General features: G+C 34.5%; 1 pseudogene; it reads right to left on the bottom strand.

Moving 5' to 3' along the window:
* The window catches only part of LOC102991361 (centrosomal protein of 78 kDa-like), a 223,386-nt pseudogene that overhangs the window by 48,936 nt on the left and 166,344 nt on the right, over window positions 1-8,106 (bottom strand).

Genomic DNA, 8,106 nt, shown 5'->3' on the forward strand with positions numbered 1-8,106 from the left:
TATGTGTATATAAATACATGATTATATACATACATACACAGAAATATACTTATTTAAACAAAAGGGACCTAAATAAACATAGTTCTCAAAGAATAAAACTAGTTATGTCTCACTGTTTCAATAACAGTTTATAGTTTTCTACTGTATGTGCTTCTATAATTGTTATGAACAATTCCAATTTGTTGAATGTTAAGTTGTTTTAATTTTTTGCCATTATTAATGAAGCTGTGAAGAATACGGTGGTCAAGATTACTTGAAAAACTCTCTTAAAAGAAAAGGGTTAGGTATTCTAGGTTAAATGTACACAACTTATTTTTAAGTGCGTGGTTGATTTTTGAAGTGTGCAGTAGAAATTTCCAAGACCCATGAAAGAAGGGTGGTACATGTGTGAGAGTTATAACTATATTAAGAGTGGATTGAAGATTTTGATAGCTTAGAACAGAAGCTGGAAATTCTGTTTTTATGGAGCCAAATGGCAAATATTTTAGGCTGTGTAGACCAAAGAGGCAAAATTGAGGATATTATTTAGGTACTTAGGTAACCATTTAAAATGTTACCAGTTAAAATGTGAAAATTATTCCTAGCTCATAGGCCATAAAAAATAGGCAGCTGTCTGGATTTGGAAGGCCATGTAATACAGCAGGTTAATCATGGAGAGGAGTGAAATTATGCTGTTTTTAAAAATATGGCAGATTAGATTTTCTGCCTAATTATGTAAGTAGATTTATATTTAAAAAATACACATTATTTTAAAGACTTATTGGCTGTAAAATAAGTTAAGGGAGGTAAGACTCCATCCCTACTAGATGGGAAGTTAGAACTAAACCTATCTATCCTTAGCTTCACCTTTAACGAAAGGGTGTGCCAGGAGAAAAAATATCTACTGGCAAAGGGAGACTAAGACCAAATTCTCTTGGCCTCCGCTCTGGGTAGGAAAGGGAGAAGTAACAAAACACAGAAAGTTGAGGGAAAAAAATGTCAATATATACATTGCTATAGGGTGAACTAAGCCTTAGGCCAGCAACAATGTGGAGGAGCTGACCCTTAGATACTTACAACTAAGCTGACATCTTCAAAAAGGTTCAACTATTTATAACTAAAAAGATTTCTTAAAATGAATAACCAAGTGTTTTAATTGACATCACAATAGCAAAACAATAAACCCTGAGAACATAGAAAAAATAGATAATAAAGATATGAGCAGAACTTAATAAAACAGAAAAAATTATAAAATTGAGGTGATTTAGTAAGTCAAAAGAATATTCTTTGAAAAGATTTAAAAAACACACTTTGATTAAGCCAAACAAAAACATAAGTAAATAATATACAGAAAGAATCAGGACAATGTTATAGCAGAGAGTATAAACAGAAAATATATGAAATGCCAGTAAATTTGAACATTTCATGAGCAAGTTAGGTCATCCAATGAATGAAAAGGTAGTTTAATGTCAAGAATATATATCAATAGATGGAAATTACCATATTTTATTCCTTTCATCTGTTTCTTTAAAAAATTGATAAGTACTTATATTTATCTCTCTTGTACTAGGCACTGTGCTAAGTCACTTACATATTTATTCCTTTAAACCTTCTATCATCCCTGGGGGAAAGTTCTATTTTGCTTCCATTGAAAAAGAAACATGTGCTTCCCTAAAAAGTTGTAAAGAAAGCATATCCATTTCTAAATATATTTCCCAATTTCTTTTGCTTGTTTTCTGACCTTTGTAGTGCATTTTGCCATGAGGAAAATTTTAATTCTTATATAATTAAATGTATCCTTTTTTCTTTGTATCTTTTTTTTTGTGTGTGGTACGCGCCCAGCCGCTCCGTGGCATGTGGGATCTTCCCGGACCGGGGCACGAACCCGCGTCCCCTGCATCAGCAGACGGACTCTCAACCACTGCGCCACCGGGGAAGCCCCTCTTTGTATCTTAGAAAGGTATTCCTCATGAATAATTTATTTCAACTCTCCCAGGTTTCTGACACTTTTACAGTTTCATTATTTTTAAACTTTTAACTAGTTGCTGTATCTAGAATTTAGTAATGATAGCCATATTTTCCCACTTATGTTGAATAATTTTTGCTACTGATCCAAAATGTGAATTTTATTTTAATCCCAATTCCCTTATGCTCTTGCATCTAATTTTAAGATGCTTCCTATTCCACTGGTTGTTTTGTCTATCTGAAACAAAATACTACCTTAACTATAATGTAATTATAATATAATAAATGTAATTAGTAAACACAATACAATATATAATAAATTGCATAATATAAAATAACAAAATATAATTTACCATATAACAAGGTCAAAGGAGAGCAAAACTATACAATCACTTGAAATATCCCCCAAAAGATATTTTATAAAATTCAATATTCATTTGTAATTTAAAAGAAAGAGTAAAATAGGGATTGATGAATGCTTCCAAAATAAGAAGAAATTATATGTCTAAAAGAGAAAGAGATAAATGATAAATTTAGTAACACTGACAATAAATGCAGGACAAGATGAAGATGCCTGATATAATGTTAAAGAAAAAGTATTATGTAACATTGTTTTTTGCAGCACTGATGAGTTCAGTGAAAAGAGAATCTCATAGAAAAGAGTATCTCGTTCTTCTTAATGTCTGTACACTTGTCCATTGCATGAACATAACAGCTTATTTAACCAATATGTTACTCATCTGCATCTGGATTTCTAGATTTTCATGGGATTTTATTATGCACAAGTGTTACAAACTCTAGGACTTCCTCCTATGTTTATATCTTTTGAAGGAAACAGTATCTCCACAGATGATTTATCTGGGCTGGCTGCTAGCTGCCTTTGGGTACTTCTCAGTTCTTCCCTTTACCTTCCTCGTCAATATGAAAACGGAAGGCAAGAAGGTCTCCTGTTTAGAGACTGTAAAGATAGGTCTTGGTGATAAAGTCTTGGTGGTAAAGGCTAAAAGTATCAACCCAGAATAAGTGTTTTTCCAGCTGTAACTATGTGTGATTCCCTTGGCTTGATTCTGTAGAGGATGTAAGACAAGACTGTAGGATCTGCCCTCAAAGTGCTTCCAGTAAGATGAGCTAAGTCAACTATGGTGGCATATCTAATTCAAGACAAAATATAATGTCTCCTTTTCTCTCCTAGCAAAACTTGGTGGAGTGAATGTATAAGTCACTGCATGCTTTTAATTAAAGGAACACAATAAATCTTGTATTGGAAGGTGATTATTCTGGTCTCTTTGTGGAGATGAATTGGAAATTGTCTAGAAGAAGGAAAATTAGGTTAACCAAAGTTAAACTCATAAATAATTGAGCATTAATTAAATATCTGTGGTCTATGTTTCTCTTTGATCATAATTTCTCCCAATTTATAGACTCTTTGATACCTGACTAATCGTTGTCAAAGATGCAGTTAACAATGATTATTACTGTGTATTAGGTTTTGCCTGGGCCCTGAAGAAACCATCCTAAATTACGAGCTATGATTGTCACTTGATTTTCTCACAGAAAGCAATCAGAACTCCTGGTCTTCAGTGGCTTGGAATGTGAAACTTGTTAGTCTCTGAGATATTGTTAGAGGATCCTACAGAGCCCATTGGTGGAAGTCTGGAAAACATTGGGCTTCTTAAAATTGATTCTTGTAGTGCTTTAGGAAAGATCACTGAACCAAAGCGATAACGGTGTTTCTGGTTCTGTTGTTAACGTTCTCCATGGAAGCATTGCTGAAGCTTCTGGACTCAATTTCCTTCCCCATGTGTGAATGTCACTGAAAATATCCAACTCCATTCTATCCCCATATAACTTCAGAAACTAAGCAAAATGAAGACTCAAAATTCATTTCAAATGATGAAATGAATATATAACGTAGAATGGAACTGGGAAAATACCTGGTTTAAACTGTTGTTTAACCTCCTCAGTCTCTGGTACATTGTCATGGCAGCTCTAGGAAACTAATACAACTTTCTATGGCCTCCTTGTCTCAAGTTGAAAGTTCAATATTTGGCATCATAGCTAGGAAACAAAAATATCATCTACATTCCTTGTTATAGTCTTTCTTCCCCATTCTCATTGCTAGTAATTTCCATATTTGGGTCTGTTTTCTGTATGTTGTAAACAGAGTGTTATGCTCATTTCTAGTCTTACTGCTAATATACAATAAATGTGCAGATACTGAATAGATTTTGGAGAAGTACAACCTATAGTTGGTACATGTGTGTATGTGTGTGTATTTATATAATTTATACTTTTTCTCTATTTTCTTCCTTTGGTGTGATCTAGGATTCTCTGCTTTTGTGACTAGTACTCCTGAATACTAATCCCTGAATTTAATTCACCAAAAATTGTCAAAAATAATAACAATATGGGGAAAGAGAGAGTGATAGATGGAGAAGAACAAACAATCAGGCAAGGGCAGTACTGTGAAATATTAGGATCTTTTTAATAAGATTATGTTAGTCTAAAGGAAATGATGGTAAATATCATCAGTGAGCCCAGTTGGTCTTTACTGACTGCTAGACATATTCCTGAGTTCTGTTCTTAGTCTCCAACTGTATGATTACTACTGTCCGGAAGTATTATTTGAACAACTAAAGTCACTTAATGGAAAAGGAATATGTCTTTAGAGAATCAACAGTAATTTTTCTCTCTGATTAAAAAGCAATGTTGACTCTCTGGAAACCTCAGTCATATTTGTAAACAGGAAAGCATTGGTTATTAAACGTGGATGATGTAAAGAGATGAGCAGAAACTTTGGCGATAGGTATACCTGGATTTAATTCTCACTTCTACCACTTGGCTGCTGGATAGCTTTAGGCAAGTTTCATACCTCCCTGAAATTCACTTAATTCAGTCTGTAAAATGGCATAATAACTTATTAGAGCATCCTTTTAGGAATTTTAAATCAGTTATTGAAATAAAAGTACACAATATATAGAAAAGTATGGATTCTTCAATATGTGTTTGACCTTTCATTTCTCCAGTATCCCACCCCCATCAAATAAAGAAAAATACTTTTTAAAATTTACAAATATTTCATTGGTCTAAAGTTAAAGCCATAAAGATAAAAATAGTCAAATGGCCTACTATCATACCATTAGAAGAACAAAAAAATATGTGTTCTTGAGAGTTCCAAATTAGAATACAAGTTTTCATTAGGCACCTGTTTATGTATGCTATTCTGCTCTTTACAATAAATAATTAAATTTAAAAGACTTAATTCCTCATTTTAAAGACTTTATTAGTTTACAAATTACATATCGACCTATGCTAAATTTTTATATCCTACCGTGTCTCATAAAGCATTGTGGTAACTCACCGGAATACACACAATCAAATATAATGGGAAAAGCACTTAATATAAACAAGGCCAAGGAAACATAGACACAAGATGAAGAAAAGATGAGGGAAATGTGAACAGGAGGAAGTGTAGTTAATCGAGTTGTGTGTTTTGACTTTAAGATTCTCTGTGTGGGGGCTTCCCTGGTGGCACAGTGGTTGGGAATCTGCCTGCCAGTGCAGGGGACATGGGTTCAAGCCCTGGTCTGGGAAGATCTCACATGCCGTGGAGCAACTAAGCTTGTGCGCCACAGCTACTGAGCCTGTGCTCTAGGGCCCATGAGCTACAACTACTGAAGCACACGTGCCACAACTACTGAAGCCCCAGCGCCTAGAGCCCATGCTCCACAACAAGCGAAGCCACAGCAATGAGGAGCCCGCAACCACAACGAAGAGTAGCCCCTGCTCACCCCAACTAGAGAAAGCCCGTGTGCAGCAACAAAGACCCAACACAGTCAAAAATAAATAAATTTATTTTTTAAAAAAAGATTCTCTGTGGATAAAACAATATGTAAATAATTGGTTACAAAGCCACATTATTTGAAGGTGCCAGACTGCACATTAACAGTCTGATGCAAAGGGACAGCACAGGAAAACTATTCAAAAATAAAGATTTTTAAATCTTTGCAGTTTGAAACGTTTTAGAGCAACTATAATGAGCTTGACACACATTTCAACACTCAACATGTTAATCACATGTTCAAAGTATGTCTCAAAGTCATTGGAAATAGTTGCTGTCTCTGTCCCTGATATCTAAAGCTGATCTGTGATGTGTAAAACTCAGGTGGTATTGATATCCACTTTTTGGCATCTGAGCAGGAAACAAAGTTGTTTCACAGTGATAATAAAGAATGGAGTAAATACGAAAGGATACAAAAGACAAAGTACTGAGGGAATGTATTAACAAAACGAATCAAACTAAATTCTGGTGACCTGGGGCCTACGATTGTACACGCTCCATGGAAATACCCCAGCCTAAATACTGGCATAGGAGGAAGGGTACTGCGAAGCCCATCACAGTATAATGCTTTTAAATGTCCCTTTCAAGGTTGGCTCCACTGAACACTGAGTATAGGAAATCTTCCCATCAGGCAGAAACACCAGCTGCCCAATGATTGCCCAAGAAATTAACACACTAATGAATAAATGATGCTAATTTATTTCTATCCCTGACAACAGGAAACAGCACACACTCTGTGTTAATGGTATGTCCTCTTTCCCACTATTCTAAATGATAAATTATGTTTTTCCCTTTATTGCTTTATATCATGTGTGGCAGGCATGATGGAAAATGGCTACCAATGGTTCTGTTATTGATTTCTACCTTCATTTCACTGTGGCTAAAGAAGATACTTTGTATGATTTCAATTTCTTAAAAATGTATTGGTACTTGTATTGTGGCCTAACATATGGTCTATCCTGGAGAATGTTCCATGTGTACTTGAGAAAAATGTGTATTCTGCTGTTGTTGAGTGGAGTGATCTATATATGGCTGTTAGGTTTCGTTGGTTAAATGTGTTATTCAGTCCCCCTACCTCTCTACTGATCTTCTGTCTAGATGTGTTATCCATTATTGAAAGCAAGGTATTGATCTCCAACTATTATTTTAGAACTATCTATTTCTTCCTTCAATTCTGTCAATGTTTGCTTCACATATTTGGGGGTTGTTTGGTACATGTATGTTTATAGTTGTTATATCTTCTTGATAGATTGAACTTGTTATCAATGTACAGTGGCCTCCTTATCCTTTTGTGATAGTTTTTGATTTAAAGTTTATTTTGTGTGATATTAACATAGCCATCCCAGATCTATCTTCCTTCCTTCCTTCCTTCCTTTCTTTTTCTCTCTCTCTTTCTTTCTTTCTTTTTTGTTACTATTTGCATGGGATATTTTATTCTATGCTTTAACTTTCAACCAACTGTGTCTTTAGAAATCAAGTGAGTTTTTTGTGGACAACATATACTTGGATTATGGTTGTTTTTAAACTCCATTCTGCCAATGTTTATCTTTTCATTGGAGAGTTTAATCCACTACTTTTTCAAAAATTACTGGTGAGGAAGAACTTAATTCTGTCTGTTTCCTGCTTGTTTTCTGTATGTCTTATGCATTTTTTGCCCCTCATTTACTCCATTACTGACTTTTTCTGTGCTTAGCCGATTTTCTTGTAGTGAACTCTTGATTCCCTTTTCATTTCTTTTTGCATATAGTCTATTGATATTTTCTTTGTGGTTATCAAGAAGATTACATTTACCATTCTAAAGTTAAAACAATATAATTTGAATTGAAACCAACTTCAATAGCACACAGAAACTCTGTTCCTCTACAGGTCCATTCCTCCTCTTTACATTATTGTTGTCCCAAATTACACCTTTATACTTTGTGAGCCCAATAACATGGATTTATGATGATTTTATGCATTTGTTTTCTCAATCATGTAAGAAATAAAGAGTAGTGTTACAAGCCAGTAACACAATACTGGCTTTCATATTTGCCCATGTATTTATCTTTACTGGAGATTTCTATTTCTTTATACAGCTTCGAGTTGCTGTCTAGTGTCCTTTCATTTCAACCTGAAGGTTCAATTTAGCATTTCTCATAGGGCAGTGGTAGGAAGTTGTAAAACAAACGCCCTCAGCCTTTGTTCATCTGGGGATGCGTTAATTTCTCCCTAAGTTTTGAAACCAGTTTGGCCAAATATAGAATTCTTGGTGGACAATTTTTTTCTTTCAGCACTTTAAATATGTCTGGCCTCTTGCTTCCATGGTTTCAGATAAGAAATTA

The sequence above is a fragment of the Physeter macrocephalus genome, chromosome 12 (assembly GCF_002837175.3).
Source record: "Physeter macrocephalus isolate SW-GA chromosome 12, ASM283717v5, whole genome shotgun sequence".
Taxonomy (NCBI): domain Eukaryota; kingdom Metazoa; phylum Chordata; class Mammalia; order Artiodactyla; family Physeteridae; genus Physeter; species Physeter macrocephalus.